This window comes from Vigna unguiculata, unplaced genomic scaffold (assembly GCF_037176805.1).
Source record: "Vigna unguiculata cultivar grain cowpea cultivar isolate G323 ecotype 2 unplaced genomic scaffold, ASM3717680v1 ptg000122l, whole genome shotgun sequence".
Lineage (NCBI taxonomy): Eukaryota > Viridiplantae > Streptophyta > Magnoliopsida > Fabales > Fabaceae > Vigna > Vigna unguiculata.
In genome coordinates, this window is record NW_028196764.1 from 42,501 (window position 1) to 45,000 (window position 2,500).

Genomic DNA, 2,500 nt, shown 5'->3' on the forward strand with positions numbered 1-2,500 from the left:
CGCAGTTCGGTCTAGTTCACTCTTTTCCAGCATCATCCCCCCAAGTTGCCTTGTTCGCAGTTTGGCCTAGTTCACTCTTTTCCAGTGTCATCCCCCCAAGTTGCCTTGTTCGCAGTTTGGCCTAGTTCACTCTTTTCCAGTGTCATCCCCCCAAGTTGTCGTTGCCAACAACCCAAGAGTCCATAGTATTCGGAGTTCTAGCGGGGCCTCCCCTTGCTTCCAACAACCCAAGAGTCCATAGTATTCGGAGTTCTAGCGGGGCCTCCCCTTGCTTCCAACAACCCAAGAGTCCGTAGTATTCGGAGTTCTAGCGGGACCTCCCCTTGCTTCCAACAACCCAAGAGTCCATAGTATTCGGAGTTCTAGCGGGGCCTCCCCTTGCTTCCAACAACCCAAGAGTCCGTAGTATTCGGAGTTCTAGCGGGGCCTCCCGTTGCTTCCAACAACCCAAGAGTCCATAGTATTCGGAGTTCTCGCGTGGCCTCCCATTGATTCAAACAACCCAAAAGTCCATCTTCTTCGCAGTTCAACATCGCCTCCCTCGTTTCCAACAGACCCAAAGGTCGTCTTCTTCGCAGATCCACGAAGAGCTCATCACGATTTGCCACATTCCATTTCCCACGGGTTGTCAACAACACTTTCTCACACTTCCCGCAATCGAGTACGTGCATGACATGCCAAAGCACATCTTATTTGCCTTCCATCGCACTCAAGACGACGGGTTGTGGAAGAACGATATTGTTCACAACAAGTTCAAGGACAACGTCTCAATCAAGGGACACAACCGAATTATGTTGACTGGGTCGCTAAAGTAAACCCGAGTTCATATAATGCACCGCATCCAAAAGAACTAGCCACAACACGTGCATCACTGAGATGTTTCACTAGATGGAACACGTGCGTGACATTAGGATCCTCCAACACCTCTTCGTGATGGAAAGATAGAATTCGAAGCAACCACAGAAGTACCGTCTAGTGGGTAGGCAACACAGGGACTGATCAACCAATATCACCCAAGGCAACGGGTGAAAATGGAAGAGATGCATGCTTGACCGTTCGATACGCAAGGCATGGAGCCAGCCAGCAAGTGCATCTCGATTACAACTCACACACCCTCACGTTCGCAAGACACCACACCACAAGACGGTCCACCCCCCACCTACCATGGGCAAGCAAGCAAATGGAAACATCAAGTGACGCAGGGTCAAGCATCGCTAGGCATGAAAATAACTTTCCACAATATCCGAGGGACTAGCTGCCGAGCTAACCAACGATCAGTGACGACCGTGTGTTGGTATTAATAAAGCTCAACAACTATGAAGAGGCTAGTTGTGCCATGATAAACATGCTAACGCACGCACCACGTGAGGGGGGAGGCCTCATCAAGCTCCCTTTAAAACCTGCCAGTGTGGAGCTGGCCGGCTCAAGGAGCACTCCCCCCCTATAAGAGGTTAATATGCAAAAGGCAAAATTGTACAAGTAGATACACTTTTTTTGAGCAGACATAAGTCCATATCTCGGGCTATACTTCGAATTTTGATGCGATTTTTTGCAGTAATTCGTAGAATAATGGTATCTCCTTGCTCACCAAATTTCATAATTTTTCTCGAAGGGGAACTATTTTTTTTATTTTTTTTACTTACCGGGTATGTGTAAAATCGGGAAAAATAGAAAAGCACATGTAGACTTCGAATTTCGACCTCATTTTTTCCAGTCCACCACTAAACAATATCAGGAACCTCCCCACAAAATTTCATTCAGTTTGGCCAAGGTCTTAAATTTGACAAATTTTGGCACCAACCTATCTAGTCGCGGTGCACCGACCAACTTGGCCAAGTGCAAAATGCATCCAATTCAAAACTTTTGTGCACCAACACTTTTACAGTACTCATTTGGGGGCATTTGGAGGCCTTTCCAACCCACACATCTCAAAAACCACGAATTTCATTTTTTCACAAATCTCCCCACCAAGCCATCTAGCTATGCCGTGGTGCACCGCCAACCTTGGCCATGTGCAAAACCCTCCGAACTCAAAACTTTCGTGCACCAAGAATTTCATGGTATTCATTTGGGGGCATTTGGAGGCCATTCCAACCCTCACATCTCAAAAACCACGAATTTCATTTTTTCACAAAACTCCCCACCAAGCCATTTAGCTATGCCGCGGTGCACCGCCAACCTTGGCCATGTGCAAAACCCTCCGAACTCAAAACTTTCGTGCACCAAGAATTTCATGGTATTCATTTGGGGACATTTGGAGGCCATTCCAACCCTCACATCTCAAAAACCACGAATTTCATTTTTTCACAAAACTCCACACAAGCCATCTAGCTATGCCGCGGTGCACCGACCAACTTGGCCATGTGCAAAACCCTCCGAACTCAAAACTTTCGTGCACCAAGAATTTCATGGTATTCATTTGGGGACATTTGGAGGCCATTCCAACCCTCACATCTCAAAAACCACGAATTTCATTTTTTCACAAAACTCCACACAAGCC